Below are 18,761 nucleotides of genomic sequence, written 5' to 3' on the forward strand. Positions count from 1 at the left end.
GAGAATTCCAAAGATTCACAACCCTTTGAGTGTAGTAATTTCTCCTCATCTCACTCTTGAATGATCGGCCCCTTATCTTGAGAGTGTGCCTCTGCGTTCTAGATTCCTTTACCAGTGGGAACAATCTCTCAGCTTCTGTCCTATCAAGCCCTTTCAGAAACTTGTATGTCTTAATTAGATCACCTCTCATTCTTCTAAACTCCAGACAGTATTGACCAAATTTACTCAGCCCCCTCATCCCAGGGACCAATGTAGTAAAAATATAGAGGACCTGCTCTCCCTGCATGAACTTCATTGAAACATTCATGCAGCAGCACATTTCTAGACCACACACATTTGAGGGTCTGCAATGCTGTTTGTTCCCTGAGTGTTTGAGTGTTTATGACAGAGTGCAGCTAATGGAAGGAGCCCACTTCTATAATACAATGATAAAAAACACTTTTTAGGGGTATAGGGCTCACCACTACCTTCTCGAGCAATTAGGGATGGGCAATAAATGCTGTCCTAGCCAGTGATGCCCACATCCCATGAACGAATGAAAAAAACATCATAGAGCGGAATTTTCACGCCCCACCAAGGTCAGGCTGGGAGGTGAACAGGACCTGAAAATATCAGCATTGGCTGGCATGCCTGTTTCCAGCGCTGGCCATTTTGGGAGAGACAGGGTCAGGGCTCAACAAGGCCGCCTGCCTTGTAATTAGGCTCAATAAGAGCCTTGTTAATGGCACTTAATGGAGGCCAACTGGGATTTTCCAGTCAGCCTCCAGTTTCTTGACGTGACGGGGAGCAGGTCAACTGCCTGGAGGCAGGTACCCAGCAGTAGGCTTGGGGTACCAATGCTCCAGACAAGCCTACAGGCCCTCCCTGCCTGCCTGGGTGCGGGTGCAGCCAAAACCAAAGGCAGCCGTGTAGAGGGATTTCCTCCTGACAGCGGTAGTCTGGCTGCTTTCCTTTTTTTTAACTGAGTTTCTAAAAAAGTAACTGAGAGGGCACCTTCCTGTTGAAGCACTCTCTAAGTTACTTATCCTTTACTGCAGCCGGGTGCTGCTCTGAAGCTGCAGGGTCTCTGATTGGCCTTTCAACTTTGAGGACGCACCTGTCACCTTTAATTGGAACCCTGTCTCGATGCCAATAAAGGGGGCGCACCGAACAATATTCCAACAAATGACTGTTCTTCCCCCACCCCGTGGATGGGTTTGGGACCCAGAAACAGTCCCACTTCTGTTTCCTGCCCCCAAAGTGAAAATTCAGCCCAAAAAATCTTACAGCACAGAAGGAGGCTGTTTAGCCTGTTGTGTTTCTTGTTAAGGGAGCTGTCCAATTTAGTTCCACGCCACAACTTATTCACCATAACCCTCCAAATTAGTCCTCTTCGAATAGATATCCAGTTTCCTTTTGTAAGTTCCTATGGAATGTGATTCCATCATTGAATCCGGAGAATATGGCAGAGGCATTGCTGATGGATTTTCTCTAGTGCTCTTATTTTTTTTTAGAGATACAGCACTGAAACAGGCCCTTCGGCCCACTGAGTCTGTGCCGACCATCAACCACCCATTTATACTAATCCTACACTAATCCCATATTCCTACCACATCCCCACCTGTCCCTATATTTCCCTACCACCTACCTATACTAGTGACAATTTATAATGGCCAATTTACCTACCAACCTGCAAGTCTTTTGGCTTGTGGGAGGAATCCGGAGCACCAGGAGGAAACCCACGCAGACACAGGGAGAACTTGTAAACTCCACACAGGCAGTACCCAGAATTGAACCCGGGTCGCTGGAGCTGTAAGGTTGCGGTGCTAACCACTGCGCCACTGTGCCGCCCACAACCCTGATACACAGTCCAGGTCTCACTGCAGTACAGGAGTACCGTGACAACAACTGCTCTGTACACTAGGACTTTTGTTGACTTGCAAAAGATTTTGTTGTCAAACACTCGCTGCCGTAGTTTGTAGAAGGCTGAGCTGGCGCAGCTGATCCAGTGTTGGATCTCCCCATCAATGGTGGCCTTTTGAGAGAAATGGCTGCCAAGGTATGGGAAGTACTCAGCATATTCCAAAGTCTGTCCTTCAACATGTATGGGAAGTGAAATATTTGGCTGACCAGTGTGGGTTGATACAAGTTTTGTTTTGGCAACATTCAAGGACAGGCCAAGTCTCTTGTATGCAGAATTGAAGCGATAGAGAGCAGCTTGCAAATCTGGTGCAGAGTGGACAATGACACTGTAGTCATCCACAAACTGTAGATCATGTATGTCTATGGTAGTTTAGTTTTGGTATGGTGGCGACTGAGGTTAGAGTTTTCCATCCAGGTGGTATTTAATACTCAGACCAGAGGGCAGTTGATCTTTCACGAGGTGAATAGTCACTGTCAGATAGATTGTAAATAGTATGGGGGCTATCACACAGCCTTGCTTGACCCAGGTCTGGATTTTGAAGGTGTCTGTTTCAGATCTCCCACTCAAGACAGTTGTAGTCAGATCATCATGGAGGATTGTGATGAAGTTTCTGGGACATCCAGATCTTTGGAGCACAATCCACAGAGGCTTGCAATCTACTGAGTCAGATGCTTTGGTGAGGTTGATGAATGCAATGGGAGGACTGTTGAACAAACGCTAGTGTCCTTCTTGAAGCCAGCTCCACAAGCATTCATGCAAAACTCCTGCAAAACCAACTGTGTCTGGATGGCGAAAAACTGTCTCCTCCGCCTGGTCCTATTTTCTCAACTCACAAATGGCCAGCATTCCAGGGGAGGACAAAGAAAATGCTTTAAAGACACTCTGAAGCTCTCTTTGAAGTGCAGCAGCATTGACATTGATGACTTAGAGGAACTTGCTACCAATCGTTCAAAATAGTAACAACTTGTCCATCAAGCTTAATGATGAGGCAGAGCGGTGGCAGAAAAGGAGAGAAAAGGAAGCAAATCCTGCACTCTGGATACCCCTACCTCGTGGGACGTCCTGCCCCATGTGCCCAAAGATCTGCGGGTTGAGAATCGTCCTGTTCAGTCATCTGAAGACCCATGGCAGAAACTCACAACCTTGAATAGATGTTATCCTCGAATCTAGGGACAGCTGACGATGATTCCATCATCCTTTCAGGTAGAGCGTTCCAAATCTTAACAGCCCTCTGTATGAAGGAAATTCTCCTCACTTCCCCTCTAGTTCTTTTACCAATGATTTTAAATCTATAATATCTAGGGTACTGAACAGGAGGCTTTTACTTGGAGAATTTGTGGTGATAAAAAGTAGACTAGCTGCCTCAGTTAAGGTACATGCACTGTCCATTGTGGTACTAAGCCAGACAGGCCTGAAGGATAATCATTCAATCACTGAGTGTGACTCAGCTCACCTCGGGGGAGGGGCAGGGCACCACTATTAGCCTCCGTTTCTCCAGAATGGGAAGGGGGAGAAATCAGCCTGGGTTGGAATCCTGATCTATAGCCAATCATTCCAGCAAGAAAGTGCCTTTATGTGGGGTTGGGCGAGAATGGGTCCGTGCTTAGTTCTGATGCCTCCCATGACTGAATAGTCAACTGACACTCACCCTGCAGGTTCCCACATCAAAAAATAACCATTTGAACAAGGGAGCATCAACTTCACCTGTTGTGGAACCATACTATTGTGAATTACTACCTTTGGGAGCAGAACATTGGAGCGGTGTTTACCATTCAGGAGCTCTGTACGAAGGTTCGGTTTGGGGTCCTACAGCAGTTATACTGAATAATACCCTCTTAATCTGATGTCAAATCCACCAACATACAATGGCGAAAAAGCATACTCCGATTAGGTAATATATAGTTGATGCATTGGTGAGATGGCCTTTTTCTGGATCAGCTTGGGCCTCTGCCTAGCTCTTGTCAAGATCCTAACTCTGCCCCTGACTGGAGTAGGAAGAGAAAGCAGAACGTGGGACTTCATTTGAATCGCTTATGCTGACAGAACACGGTGCCACAGTTCATCTGACTGTAAAGAGTGGTGTCATTCGCCAGCACCACCACACCTCCCCCCCCACCCAACCCCGCAACACTTCAGCAAGAATTCTCCCTGGTCACGAAAGTCTATGTAGCAACGTTGCAAACTGTGGCCATTAAGGTTTCCATTCTTTGGCATTGCTAGAAAAATTATGAACTTGACCTTTCAGAATGTGTTTGATTTCTCTTGGAACAGCCCAGAGAAGAAATCTGCACCAACACAGGTAGCCAGTCACTGCACAGAGAGAACGGGGGGAATTCACACGCAGCATAAGTACATAAGTAGCAAGTTTCTCATATCCAAACTATTGCCACCAAACCTGGGCACAACTGATTCATACGTGTTTACATTGTTTCAATGTGATTATTTTTACACTTGTTGCATTTTAAATTGGGCTAAAACCAAGGCACTCTGAAAGCAGGATCTATGTGAGTTTGATTCTATCCTTACACCAAAAGGGGATATCCATCTGGCAGATTGCATTGATACAGCCCTCAAAGTTGAAAGAGAGCCAGGATTTTCTTTATATCATACGCAAGGGTGGGTTGCGGGTGTAGGGTTGGGGGAGGGGGGGTGGTTTGTGGGGGGTGGTCGCAGGGGCACAATAGTTAAGGGTGTATTTCTCGCTGTTTTGTGCTTGTTCTGCCCAGCCTGACGAGGGAGGGAGCTGGCTTCTTAGAGTTAGCAGTGAAGCATGCCAAGCACGTGTCAGGTAAAACCCCTAATTCAATCTATTCTTCCAGCATTCCCTGGCCAGCAGCCAAACTAAATATTTCTACTGGATAAAACCAACAAGTGCTTCACTCCACTTCACCTGTCGGCCATTTGGAAACCTCTTCGTACACAGGCTCTTCCTCAGCAGCGAGCTGAAACTGCCCTTGCAGTCCTGGCAGCAGAACATTCAAAGTTATACTTTATTGTGATTCAAACGGTTCAGTGAACCTTGGAGGAAGAAAGTCGCTCATGTCACTTTTGGAAATCCCTTTCTTGGAATTCTTGGCTGCTTGCCAGGTTCTGTCTATTGGCTGCTCTCGGATAAACCAATTATAAAGGTTTTAATATTTTGGTAACTGGAGCAGAGACCCAGCAGTGGAAGGCTGAACATAAGGGTGTTGAAGCTTGATCAGAACAATGCCATGTCCAATTCAATCTCATGTCTCTGTCGCTGTTTGATATCGAGAAGCTATAAGTGCTCCGAGAGCAAAAGCTAACCTCACATTGACACATATAAACTAGATTTCTACTGTAGGGCTAGTAAAGTATGTAAATTGATGTGCTTGAGTGTGTTTATTTATGTGTTGAAATAAGAATGGACAAGGAATACTGGAAAATATTGCTGTTTTATTGCCATTTGTGTGAACTTCTCATTTATCTATCTACCTTCTCTTGCAGTTTGTCTCTCACGCACTCATCTCTCTCACTGCCTCTGTCACCTGCCTGTCTGTTCCCTTTCACCCCTTTTCTGTGTCTCTTCTGCTTGTCCTCACTTCCTTGCTCCCCTGCCCCACTGTATTTCTCTCTCCTCCCCCTCCCCCATCCTGCCACTAACTAGAATGTACAATAAAATATAAGCAAAATACTGCAGATGCTAGAATGTACAACACTGGCGACTAAAAATATGGGTTTAAAAACAAAAGAAATTGTTGGATAATAATAATCCTTTGTTCCATTTGCTATTGCTTTATTATGTAAAGTTCAAAGCACCTGTTTACAAAATGCACCAGTTAATACTTTTGAGCTGCTTTTACGCTGGTGATTGGATTTTGGGAGACAGTACCCATGTGCCCACTCCTTGTGTTTGCCCTACAAAACTGACTCCTTTTAAACTAGCAGCAGAATTATAAACCCATGGAAACTTGGGTCTGTGATTCTATTGCCAGCATAAAGGAGACAGATTTGTAGGGTGAGAATGGGGAGTCGGCATGTGTGTACTCTGGTCCCCAAGAAACAAGCACAGCCTATGAAGTTCGAATCAATTCACTGAGTTAGTTGATGTGTTTGGTATAAAGCAGTTTAATAATAAAAGAAAGGACTTGTATTTATATTGCACCTTTCACAACCTCAGTATATCCCAATCACTTTATAGGCAATTACGTTTTTTTAACTTTTAAAGTGTAGTCGTGTAACCTAGAAAATGCAGCAGCTAATTAGTGCACAGCAAGGTCCCACAAACAGCAAAGACCAGATCATTTGTTTTTTCGATGTTGGTTAAGGGGTGACTGTTGGCCAGGACACCACGGATAACTTCTCAGCAAAATAGTGCCATGGGATCTTTTGTATCTACCTGAGAAGCCAGACCTGGGCTCAGATTAACATTTTATTCACAAGACAGTACCTCCAATAGTGCAGCACTCCCTTGGTAGTGTACTCAAGTGTCAGCATAGATTTTTTGCTCACGTCTCTGGAGTGGGACTTGAACCCACAATCTTCTGGCTGAGTAGGTGAGTGTGCTATCATTGAGCCCAGGCTGACACCTTACTAAGAGTTGAAGCTCAGTATTTAATGACTGAAAAGGAGTTTCTGCTCCCAATTACTATCTAGTCACCCATGCTGTAAAATGCATGTATGTGGATGGCAGGTGTGTACATGATTGGGTTCAGGGTTTTTAGAAATGCACCAATGGAATACTGAGGATAAAAACAAAAAAAAGCTGGGACCACTCAGGAAGTCAGGCAGCATTTGTGTTGAGAGCCAAGTAGAGTTCACATTTCAGGTCACTGAAATGCAATAAAATGATTCCATGTTTACTATGCATCACAATCTGTCATTTGTATATAGTGCAGAAAGGAGTGTGTCACTTGTCTAAAGTAAAGCAAAAATTAAACGGGCAAAGCAACTATCCATTCCTTGTATGTAGATGGGCTGAATTTTGTTGATGCGGTGGCAGTCCCGACACCGGCCGAAAAGCTGGGGGCAACCCCTCTTCAGCCATCTGGGGAACCCCTGACTGCATTTTTCAGTGCTCAGGCAATTAACAATCTGGTTCTTTAAAAGACAAGAACCGGCCTCGAACAGCTACTAGCCAATCGGACAGCCAGCAGCTCTTCAGTCTCAGCAGCGCCACCAGGACTGGTGGCCACTGCTGGGACTGCAGCTATCAAAAATGGACGCCGGCCTCCCCACAAGGTAAGTGGAGTCAAGGGTCATCAAGACCAATCAGGCAGTTCAGGCAGGGGGTTGGGGGTGGGGGGGTGGTGGTGTGGTGGTAAGGGTAAAGAGGGGTTGTTACTGCGGGGTGGCCCTTGTCACTGGGGGGCCTCTCTATAGGCCATAGAGGGCCCAATCAGGAGGGCCCTCCCAACCCCACCCCCAAGTTCACAGGTTTTACTGGGCAGCCTCCCTATGTGGTGGAGGTCCCTCCAGCCGCTGGTAAAATGCCAGCGGCAGCAGGAAGAGGCCATAATTCGCCACTTAGGGCCTCAATTGGCCTCTGGGCAGGCAGGTTATCAAAAACCTTTCCCGCCGCTGATAAAATTCCAATGCATTGGGAAGGCGACATTCACTCCATCCCCCCACAAACCCCCCTTCCCTTGCCATTCTACAGCCTCCCCTGCCTCCCAACCCATCCCCAGAGGGCTAGTAAAATTCAGCCCAATTTGTGCAAAAGAAAATTATAGTGGCCAATTGCACAGTTGACTATAACTAGAGAAAGAAACGGTCTGACACCGATTTATCTAGCCACAGTGGCTGCTCACTGCACATTATCATCTTCCATGATGTGCAGCTGCTCATTAAAGTGCACAATGAGGCTTCTAGCCCTGGTCATACTGTGTAACATGCAAGTTACTGTTTCAATATTGCTCACCTTCTATGGCAGTATATTGTACGGAGCTCCTCCTACTGCCTTGGTCCAAGCATCTGAAACACTGTGGCTGATTTTAACCTCAAGGAGATGTGAGGCAGGACAAGTACAAAAATGCACTCCCTGGCCTAAATTTAAGGCCCAGCCCAGGCCTCATCTACATGCTGCCCTCTATTTGGCACTAAGCAACAGCTCGCCAGCACTCGGCTAAGTTGCAGAAGAGGGCTTTGGGAGTGTCCCGCCAGAGGGGGAGGGGCGGTAGAGGGCATGTCTGGGAACACACAGAAAAGTTTTGCACTCCCCTTCTATCTGCAGAGCAGTTGTAGTTTCCCCTCAGTTCACCATTAAAATGCACTCAGGCTCTCATTAACGTATTAACATAGCAAAGTTTGGAAAGGATCATATAACGAACAGGTAAGTAACAACTCTGCTCCACCACCCCCAATCCCCACCCCCACCTCCGCCACATTCTTGACCATCATTTGGGTGGAGTAAAAATAAACCATTTTAGCACCCTGAATATCTGTTCAGGCGCAGCTCAATTTCCCTGTTGTGCCTTTGGGGAGTGTAATGTGTTATCAGCCACAGTCGCATTAAGGAGTTCTTCTCTCCAAGAAGCCAACCCTTCTTTCCCTCTTTCCTCTCTCCCTCCCTCCCTTCCTTCCTATTGCTGTGTGATGTTTGTCTAAGAATAGACGCATTCTGCATCTTCTTCTGGGAGCATACATGGGACATGGACTATTTTCTGGTTCGAGTCCCATAGAGTTTGTCGAATTATCATAGAATGATGTAGCACAGATGGAGTCCATTCGGCTGATTTCTGAAAGAGCTATCCAATTCGTCCCACTCTTCAGCTCTTTCTCCCTAGCCTTCAAGTATTTATCCAATTCCCTTTTGAAGTTACTATTGGATCTTCTTCCACTGCCCTTTCAAGCAATGCATTCCAGATCACAACATCTCACCTCTGGTTCCTTTGCCTATCAGCTTAAATCTGTGTCCTCTGGTTGCCAACCCCTCTGCCACTGGAAAAAGTTTCTCCTTAGTTACTCTTAGCAAAATCATTCATGTTTTTGAACACCTCTATCAAATCTCTTAACCTTCTCTACTCAATGGCCTTTGCAGTTTGGTATGCTATAGCATTATTGCGAGGCACACTAATGGCTGCATGCCCTAAAGTTGAATCTGTTACATGAGGTGGGCTGGGAGCACAAGCAGTGGATCTACTGCAACAGATTCAACTTTAGGGCATGCAGCCATTAGTGTGCCTCGCAATTCTTTTCTTTTTTTTAAGAAAAAAAAGAAAAGAATTGCGAGGCACACTAATGGCTGCATGCCCTAAAGTTGAATCTGTTGCAGTAGATCCACTGCTTGTGCTCCCAGCCCACCTCATGTAATTCTCCCCCACTCTTCTTATTCCTGTTACCCAACAATAGACGCTGAACTGCACCTACACTACGAGGCCAAAGCTCCTCTGTGCTGTTTGCTTCTGCATTTGAAATATGCAGAATATGCATTTAAGATTTTGAAATACTTATTTAACTAAGATCAGTTTCTGAGTGACAGATCAGAACTTCCTCTTCATTCTTGTATCTCCTTCCCCTGTGTAACTCTGCACTGGTTTCTTTGAATTGACCTTTAATGCGCAAAAAAGCTTGGGCCTCCTTTCACTAATTTTCACCAAGTCATTTTAAGTTGTAAGCTTCATTCTGAGGTTGAACCTTTGGCAGTCACAGCAGAACAAAATTGCTTGTGTAGATTAAGGGGCTGCAGGCACTGGTGCAAGATGCTCGTGGATTGGTTTTTCTGCTGGGAAGTTATAACTGGCATGGACACGATGGGCCGAATGGCCTCCTTCTGTGCTGTAACCATTCTATGATTTTAACCAGAAACACATCTCAAGCAGACATCGAGTGCAATAGACTTTGCCTTTCGTTGTACTGACCCAGTCCCCCTTATCCAAATATCTCTGCGCAGACTGAAAACTTCCAAGTACTTTTAAGTGGTCATCACTCTATTTGTGAGTGGAGGTCAGGGTGGGGGAGGTGCTGGATGGAGTGGGTGTGGTGGTTGGGGGGAGGCAGAGAGAAGATGCTGTTTTCAGTTCTCACTCTCTGTGGTGAATTAGTACTGAATCCTTTCACTTCTGGAACATGACATCAAATCCAGCTCAGACTGGTAAAAAAAAGTCTCCATTCTATAAACTGGAAGGGTTCTACATGCGATCACTTTAGAGTAGTTTCAAGCCAGTTCCTAGTCAGTAGCAGTGCAGGAAAGCCCCTAGTTTTGGTGCTAATTTACAGCAAATTGACAAGCCTCCCTCTGACAGCCTCAAGAATGACTGACCGACATGAGAAATGAAAGATTCACAGTGGGTGGAGGAAGCTTGTGCTCTGTTGAGGTTGGGGTGTGATATATTATTGGGAGCAGAGAGAGCTTTGTTCTGCATCTGGCCTATACTATACCTGATCCAGGAGCACCTGATGCTGACAGTAGGTACAAAAAGGTTTTTAAAATTTTTGCTTTTTAAAACTGCTCTCATTCCGGTTTGGTCTCCTCGTTATCATGAAAGCGTTGACTAATATCTTGCTGGAATACAGTTCCACAGGGGTCTGTCCAGGTGCCCTTCTGTGCCTCACCAGAGTGACCATTCTTCATGGATGAGCCCAGACAGTGAGCTTTGGCAAGGTTATTCAACTGTTGGGGGCATCACAGTGGAGCTTGATCCTCTTGTCGCTCAATGTCTACATGTGCACTTCCAGGAGGGGTTACTGGATAACAGCCAGGAACAAACGTCCTGGTGATTTATTTAGTTCCCTTCTTAAACTGGCTAACCACTATAACATCCTAAATGTGAACCTAGGTGAAATCAGGAGGAAGTGTTTTCCATTGACGCAGTTTATTTGCCTCCAAGGACACTGGTTCTCAACATTAAAATGAACTGTTTTAAAAAGAACAGGATTGCAGTGCAATGCAACTTGAACTGGTGAGGGCCGGGCTCACAGCTAGCATAACCAGCAAGGTGAGTTTGTGCCCCCTGTCATGCCATTGTGTTGAGACCTAAATGGAGGTCAACTCATTTGGTGCCACTCACATGCACCATCTAGTGGCCAGTCACTGTGCTCCATCGCTAGAGAGAGCAGCGTAGATCTTGGCTTGTTTTATACCCGTCTTAAACTTCTCCTGATTCTTATTGCCAACCTTCAGCCTGCTATGGCCCATTTTATGCTATCACACAAAGTCAAGATCTAACCCCAGCAAGTTTTCTGCCTGCCTTCTTCCTCTCTTTCGTCTTTCCACCTTTCCTTCCCATTGCTGAGAAATGTAAGGATGTCATTTTCAGAAAAAAAGGAAGTCAAACTTTTACTGACCTCAAGTACAGCAATTTAGTGACCCAGAAATAAAAGAAAGGGAACTTTGCAGGTCTAAGACAATCCTGACCCCAGAGAATATTGGTGATTTCATTGCAATTTTGACCCGGTAGGAAGTGGAGGTTTCCAGTGACAGTCTAGCGATGATCTTTGCACATCTTCTGGTGTGAATGCAGCCAGCAGGAGGAGCTTAATACAGCAGAATGCTGCTGCCCTGTAAATACACTGTATCAAATGAGTCAGAAATTACAGATATAAAATAATTTTATCCCCTCCAATTTTCTTCCAATCTCAATAAGCCTGTGACTCACAGGGATACAGTTCAACAGGTGTTCCATTGAGTGGCATTCTTTACATAGGAGTGCAGACAGTGTGTGCTGCGGGTATCTGAATAGGATGATACTCTCACATATGGTCCTCCCAGCAAAGGTGACTGAATAATACGGAGCAGGAACCCCAGCTGATTCCCTTTGGATACAGCCGAGGCTAATTGTTTTCCCCACATTCTACCTGGGCTGAGAACATCTGAGCCAGCATAGACCAAAGATCAAACCTGTGAGGTTTTGAACCCGACCATGCCACAATGTATTTACCCATTTAATTAAGTAACGGTGAAAGGATCGTTGGGTGCCAAATCTTTTGACAGAGTCACAAAAGAATAGCGTACATATGTGTGTGTGTGTGTGTTTGTTTGTTTATCGTGAAAAATCTGAATTGAGGGTGAGAGAACAACCTCTCATCAAGTGCAGTCTTACAGAGTGGCCTTATCATTCTTGCACTATTGTCCAGCTGTTGTTCCCTTCTCCCTCCAGTTATACTGCAGGGCGTCTACTGCAGCAAAACCCCACACGCCTTGTTCGTCAAATTTCACCGGTTCATGGAACTCCTGATAGTGCGTTTGGTTTGGGGGGCGGGGGCATGATTCAGGAAGTGTCTAGTCATTGTAACAGTTAGTTTTGGAGAGCTCTTTGAGCTATCATTCCCTGAATTCTGAATTGGGTCAGATGGGGGTAGGTTGGTGGTGGGGAGGGGAGAAGATGGACACATTATAATCTTGCAGATTGAAAACAGGGTGGAGAAATGCTATTTTCTACTTTGATCATCTGAGTTACTGCTCTCTTCTCCCCGAGTGCCAGTGAGGATAATTGGTTGCATTTTGTCAGCTGAAACCCAACCTCATCCTTTGATCAGTAGAGATGTTTTCCATTGAGCTGGTCCAATTCGGATTGAGGGGGTGGGGTGCTGGGGAGCAGGATAAACCATGAGGTTTGAATTTCTGCTCACTTCTAAAGATGCACAATTTCACATGTTTTACGTTTTCCTCTCTCATCTCCTGAATTTACTGTCTCATGCTGGAATACAGTTCCACTGACAGCAAGTACTCCAGTACTTCAACCAAATGGGTGTTCTTTGTGAGAATCTAGACTCCCAGGCACTGAGTGTTGGCAGTTTATTTAACTATTACACGCTCTACATTATATGTAAATCTTTTCAACAGCCATCCATGCACAATTTTCACTGGATAGCAATCAAGTCTGCATGATTTTTGTTTTGTGCTCACTCCCCAACCCCTTCAAAGCAAGAGCACTGAGGCTAATTGTAGTAACTAATACTGCCCGTACTGAGAGCTAACTAAGCACAGATTGATGGATCAAACTGGAGGCCTTTCTGGTCTGTATGGCTCCATTACACACTCAGGAGGGTATTTGAAGACTGAGCCATCAGTGGGCCTGTGGTCCTACATTTTTTGCAGTAGCTGCAATACTCACAACTCCTGTGAGAAAAAGATGTCTCCTGTAATTGCAAAGTTATCATTTATCGGGCTGCAAGGACTAACCATGGAAAAGAGTTATGACTAAGTCAGCTGTTAGATTTAAGAAAGGGCTCAGAAGTGTTTCATTTGTTAGTTTCTTCCAGTTGGAATTAAGCACTAATGTTGATGAGATGGAAAGAGGAAAGAAGGTGTCAGTAAGTTTAGCATCTTTAGCATCTGCTCTGGAGCTGCCTCCAGCTCCTTCTCTCGATAATAATACATCACAAATGATCAAGAAAATGGACATTTAACATTGATTTATTTTGATGCGGTAGGGATTAAGCGAAGATTAAAGTGGATCGTGTCGATTTCCTTCCTTTTGGGCTGTGAGTTAAAATGATCAACCACACAGAGATATTCTTTGGTTTTAATTTTGAGTAGTTCACTTCAAATTCCTTTTGAACATTTTATGAAGGATGTGAGTATTTAACAGAAAAGAAATGTTGATTGACAAGGAATGATACAGTTTATAACACACTTACAATGTCAAAGGTTTGCCTAATGAAGGTTTTTGGGAAAGGAGTTAGGGGCTTGTGACATGGATCCACTCACAAACAAAGCTTCCAATATACACGGAACAGTCTTGCTAATCACTAATACTTAAAAAGGACCATCTTAAAATTTTAAAATAAATTTTAGTTTCCAATATGCACTCGCATTGTGCGAGGCTCCACACTCGCACTTGCAAACTCTATCCTATGTCTTGTGTTTGGCACTGAAATATGCAGGAGAAAAAAATGTAAGTCAAAATCAGGACGAAGGGCAATGAAGAATATAAATTTAAATTTCATGTCTGTAAATTAAAGATATGAAGATATTTTCAAATTCCTGAGCAGGTTGACTCTATGATTAAAGCCTGACAATCAGTCCCATGCAGTGCTCTGTTATGCTAATTGTGCTTCTCCTCACTCCGATATGATATCTACTGTTCCCCTCTATGAGGGGGAAAATTGTTAGTAATATAGGATTAAGCCATTCAATCCCTCATGCCGGTTCCACGATTCAAGTAGATAATGGCTGCTCAAGTTTCTTCTCTTTAACACAAGTCCCATCTCCCAGCACCTTTCCTTCCCCAGGAGCTGTGAGCTGCTATTCGTAGGCGATTGATTTAGTGGCCTTGGCCTGTTATACTTGTTTCTTAGTGAAAAACGCAGTTTAATCACCAGTAAGCTAAACTAGGCACGATTAGCCCTTATTGCAGATTAGGGTCCTGTCTGCGGAGTATATTGATCTGAATCATTCCTGTCTCTTGTAATTGTACAGATGGCATTAAAACTCAGCCAAAGATTTACTAGGAAGTAGGTCATGAAAAGTGGGAGATTAGTGGCAAGACTCATCCCTGTTCTGCAGGAATGATGCTTTCAAGGAGCATGTCTCCGGCATGCAATCATTCAGAATCAGAAACAGAGGCACTTGCTCCAATTGTATCTGCTGGAATGTTGTTACGTTCTTCTCTGCATGACAACACTTTCCTTCTCATCAAATGAAGATGCTGAGTGGCACTGGGATGCAGTGCAAGCAGAAGTCGCTCAATTGTGTTTAAGGGTACGTTCCTCGTCTTTCCCAACCCTTCTTCCTCCAAGCTGGGTGGAGGGGGGGTGGGGGGGGGGGGAGTGCGGGGGAGGAGGGGTTGGTGGTGAGGGAGGAGAGCAGGGTTTGCTGTTGCCCTTATTGAGACTAGCTGGTCTCATCTGGTCAACCTGGTCTGTATGGTTTTGCTGTACAATCGGCAGTACATTGACCAATTGAGCCATTCAGTAAGTTGCATGGTAAATTCAACACAATGTCCATTGCAGATGTATGTCAGGTAATTAAGCCAGAACTGCTCCTGTAACCCTGATTACTTTCATAGCTTCCAGCTATTGGATTTGTGGAGGACCTTATTCAGCTATATTACAACAGCTATATTACACTTCCAAAGGATTTCATTGACAATGAAGCACTTTGGGATGTCCTGATGTGAAAGGTGCTATAGTAATGTAAGTTCTTTCTTTTGACATATAATGCCTTTAGCATGGTAAAACGTCCCGAGATATTTCACAGGAGCATCAACAGCCAAAATTTCCTTACATTATCCTTCTGTTGACACAAATAAAATCATAAAATCTTTAACCTCCTCCTCTGCCTTCGGACGCTTTTTGTTCCACCTCTTTCTCATTGCCTCAGAATGCTCCCCCACCCAAAAGTTTGAAATTGTTTTTTTAACCTGTTTTTAAAAATGTGACCTCTGGCTCCCCCAGTGGCTCAGGGAGTAAATCCACTGGCAGCTCCCTGGATTTGATCCTCAGTCTTTGCTGAGTTTTTTGGATGCAGATACAAGGGATAGATGAAAATCAGCCTGGGTTCCTGCCTCTTGTTGCCTAATGTTATGACCTCTGCTGGAAAGTTCATGAGTGCAGATATCAGTTGAGGACAGGATTGGGCTGGGCAGCCATTCACCACCTTTACCATGCCCAGTGGTGAAACACATTGCCTGTTCTCACGGTTCAGGCTCATAGATAAAGAATAGCCAGTTGGGCGAGGTACCCAAATAATGGTTGGCACCTGTGAAACTGAACCTTAGTATGAAGCACCAGCTTAGCCTTTTCAGTTGTTGTGGAATATAAAGGATGAGCCTGTCAGAAGTTCCCTAGGTACTAAAGGAACAACTTGAGTACTTTAATTTTCAGAGGTGCCGAGCTGAACTACTTTTAGTTTTTTTCAAATCCTTGACGCATATGAAAGATTTCTAATAAAGTTTCATCACAAGTGTTAACCTCTCTAAGTGTTTTGAAAGAGTTGGCTTTTGAGAATTGAGGCTAAGGCAGAACTAATCTTTACCCATCCCTTTCTTTTTATAAATATATAATATATAAAAATAACCAAACCTGTTGTCGTCACAGTTTGTGTGTGTTTTGTGCTTTTTAAAAAAAAAGTTTTCTCATTAAACTTGGTTGTATTTGAGAAAGAATTTCTCTCACTGTTTGATGGGTTCAAAAAAACACATCTGAGCCGTGTTGAAACCACATGTGGTTTTTAAGCAGAATCTTGCTCTATCACAGCCAGGCTGCCAGCAACAACAAAAAAGAACATACCAGCAAACGTTGGCAATGTTCAGTCATCATTTACTGTAGAGCCGGCCCGATTTCCAGGAAGTGACTAGTGGAGATGTTGTGAATGATGTCGCAGAGCTGTGTGTGTACATGTGTGAGAAATGCAAGCAGAGAAAGGGAGTCCCTGCCCATTGCCCCCCTCACCTCCCTGTCCTTTTAAATACTCTTTCCTGCACACATGATCTCTCTTAGAGAGAGCTGAAAGCTAGCGTGCGCTTCGGCAGCTGAAGCCTGTGTGAAATCTGTCAGTTGGTGAACGGCACTGATAGCCATCAAAGGACCTACTGGGGGATCTCTCCAGATAACTGTGGCCATGCAGCGATTCATAAAGTACTGCAGACTCGGTATAACTCAAATGATAGTAATGCCTTGAGAACTGCGGATTGTTGAAGCTAATTGAGGTTTTCATTCAAAATGTGGAGAGGCTTGGGTGGAGAGAGAGAGAGTCTGTTTTAACACTGGCTGACAGACTGGATCTTTATGGTCACATATGGGAGTGTGTTATCAGTGCTGCTGTTGGGAGGACAGGGATGGTGAAGGAAGTGAAGTGTCTGGTTTGTTTTGTAAGGAGAAGCAGGAATGCAGGTCCACATTCCCAATAGTAAACAAATGGGGCATTGTGTCCCTTCATCACAGGATGTCCTTCCTACAGCCCAATGATAGAGGCAGATAGGCGAAAGAGGCTGACATGGGGCTTAACCACAGTGAGTAAAATCACTTCGAACTCTTCAAGTCCCACAGGGGCATCTCTGCAGTGAACTGTTTATCTGATCAGGTTAGCACTCTTACCATTTCTTATCCACAGCACCCCCTCCCACCCCCAGAGCTTTCTTTTTTTGTTTTCCCTTCCTGGGAACAAGTACTTTATAATTACATTTCCTTAAATAGTGTGCATTCTGTTTCTTGTGTTGCAATAGCTTCTTGTTACAGTTAACCCTTTTTAGTCAGGAGGCCAGCCTAAGCTGGGGCTATGTGTGTGTGTGTGTTTAATTTATAGGTGACCCAGGGCTGTTTACAAGGCTAATTTGTGTGTGGACCGATTTCAAAAGCTTGTAGCTTTCTTCCTATTTCCAAATCATTTCTGGTAATTCTTACAAGACACATCTGTTCAGTATGTGCTGGCACTGACAGAGTTAAGACCAGGAAATGGATTAGTAGGAAAAGGAGTTGCGGGAGTTTACTTTGGCTGTTTTGTATGCTGCTTGATCAGGAAAGAAATTATCCAATTGAAGGAACTTATCACGTACCTGGTTGGCGTGCCGATTTGTTTATGTCAACAGAGTATTGCATCTGGAAAAGCAGCCTGTTCAGTTTGAATTGCTCAATTTGTCTTTTCAAACACACCTCAAGTGTTGCTTTTTAGGTTAACTTGCTATTGGCTGCTGTGCTGTTGATGTCCAGGTATAGATCCCGCCCCACAGCCGGCAGGTCTCGACAGTGAGATTTTGGCGAGTGAATCATCAGATTAAGTTATTAATAGGAAACTTGAAAGAGGGAGGAGAAAGGAAGAGTCTCTTTGGTTTGTACTTACTGAAAGTTTCACTGCAACAATCAACCCTTCAGTATTCGCAAGAGGCATGAGCCCGGCACCTGTTAGAGGAGCAGTGCAGTCTGTTATCTGCAAGTGTGTTTGTCTTCCAGCACAAAGCTGACAGTACCAGTGAGTACTAATGGTAAACAACTGCTGACAACATTGTGTCTTTAACTGCAGTATGTTCTTTGTGTTCTTTTTTTATCCTTTCTTTTTCCCTTTTCTCTATTATTTGTATCTCTCTCTCTCTCTCTCTCTCTATTTCTGCATCAGTCTATCTCTCTGTGTGAATATACACCTGTATCTCTTTCTGTCCTTTGTTTCACTCTCTGCCCCTTGTTTATTTGAAATATTTATTTTGCTGCTTTTCTCCAAAGTTCATAATTTGATTTCCCCTTGGTGGTACATTAATAACATTGTAGAATTTTACCTCAGGATATTGTAGCACTCGCTAAAATATTTAAAACTTAACTTAGTAAATGGAAAGGTTTTTTAAATCTGATCATTTGAGTTCATCGGTTACTCCTTGACATTTCGAAGCAGTAGCCTTATTCACCTTTCTTAAAGATCATAACGTGTTGATTTTTGTTAACTTTTTAGTAAACTTTTGTTTAAAATCCGGGATGTCAGCATTTCCCAACGTTTGGTTGTTATGGCTATCGAGGCAAGTTTAGCTGCTGTGCTGATGCTGCCAAGACCCAGCACTCCTGTCTACCTAGAGGATGAGGAGACGTCATGGCGGGTTGTTTTAGGGGTATTGTTTGCTCCTCTTGATTGTGCTGGGAAAGTTCGAGCTTCCCCATTTGGAAAGAGTAGCAGGTTCCGTTCCTGCTGCACACTGTTCCATATTTAACTCTCCAACGCAGACAACAGCTCTTTCCTCTTCCTCTGCTTGTTTGTGACACTGTCTGAAGCAGCTTTTCCATAGCACACTGCAACCCCCCCTACCACCCCCCCCCCCCCCCCCCCTCCCCCTCCACAGCCGCTTGGCCATGACCTAAAGTCCACTTGGAATCACTGAGAAAGATTTCCTGTGATACAGTGATACAGGCTACAATTTTTTTTTTTAAAGTGTATGTGTTGGGGTTGGGGGTGGGGGTGGTATAGGGGGAGAGAGGAGTTGAGGTGATGAGGCAGGGAGATATTTTATATTTGAAGTTTTCCCACCCTCCCTAC

The 18,761-nt window shown here is 44.4% G+C and overlaps 1 protein-coding gene across 12 annotated transcripts in view; it reads left to right on the plus strand.

Annotated features, from left to right (window-relative positions):
* Positions 1-18,761, plus strand: part of prdm1a (PR domain containing 1a, with ZNF domain) — a 99,408-nt gene that overhangs the window by 47,805 nt on the left and 32,842 nt on the right. The window contains exon 1 of one of the 12 annotated variants that reach the window (XM_068026997.1): positions 16,258-16,398. The exons of 9 other annotated variants lie outside the window; for them this stretch is intronic. The gene's annotated coding sequence lies outside the window, so the exon portion shown is untranslated. Of the gene's footprint in view, positions 1-16,257; positions 16,399-16,418; positions 17,728-18,761 lie in introns of those variants that run through there. 2 more of the 12 variants (XM_068027000.1, XM_068027001.1) reach the window with 2 other exon arrangements.

Source organism: Heterodontus francisci, chromosome 3, assembly GCF_036365525.1.
Source record: "Heterodontus francisci isolate sHetFra1 chromosome 3, sHetFra1.hap1, whole genome shotgun sequence".
NCBI lineage: Eukaryota > Metazoa > Chordata > Chondrichthyes > Heterodontiformes > Heterodontidae > Heterodontus > Heterodontus francisci.